This window comes from Chlorocebus sabaeus, chromosome 17 (assembly GCF_047675955.1).
Source record: "Chlorocebus sabaeus isolate Y175 chromosome 17, mChlSab1.0.hap1, whole genome shotgun sequence".
In the NCBI taxonomy this organism is placed as follows: domain Eukaryota; kingdom Metazoa; phylum Chordata; class Mammalia; order Primates; family Cercopithecidae; genus Chlorocebus; species Chlorocebus sabaeus.
Genome location: NC_132920.1, coordinates 67,398,794 through 67,399,376, shown reverse-complemented (window position 1 = coordinate 67,399,376; position 583 = coordinate 67,398,794). Strand labels below are relative to the sequence as shown.

The 583-nt window shown below is 31.9% G+C and overlaps 1 non-coding gene across 1 annotated transcript; it reads right to left on the bottom strand.

Moving 5' to 3' along the window:
• Positions 1-213: 213 nt before the first annotated feature.
• Positions 214-317, bottom strand: LOC119620196 (U6 spliceosomal RNA). The gene has a single exon (XR_005236672.1). It is a non-coding gene; the product is annotated as a U6 spliceosomal RNA (small nuclear RNA).
• Positions 318-583: the final 266 nt, after the last annotated feature.

Below are 583 nucleotides of genomic sequence, written 5' to 3'. Positions count from 1 at the left end.
AAATTACATTCTTCATTTACCACAAGTAAGGAACTGTGTACAAGGACTGTATAGACAAGGTATGATGTCAGTTTCCCCAAAAGGCTTTCTTTGGCTCTATAAGTCAAATTTTATTTCTTAAAAGAAAGCATGCCATTCCAGTCAAAGCCTTGGTAAAATAACCAGTTTCTCCAATTGTGTCCCTTTGCAAAAGAAAACATTCATTTAAAAAAAAAATATATGGAATGCTTCATGAATTTGCATGTCATCCTTGTGCAGGGACCATGTTTATCTCTGTATCCTTCCAATTTTAGTATGTGTGCTGCCAAAGTGAGCACAGAAAACAGATTCTTGTCACATTTATGCAAATAAATATATTGCCATAAGTTAAGAATACTCAAAAATAGTTTCCAAATTCTGGAGAAATCAGATAGAGAGAAATACACTCCAAATTTTATTTATAGGATTATACTTTACTCAATTGTTGAAAGCTGTAAAAAGCTCAAAAGTTTTCTTCACTTTAAAAAAATGAAGAATTAGCAACATTTTAGGCAGAGTCATAAAAGGATTATTTTAGTCATAGGTTCAGTCCATGCAGTTAACT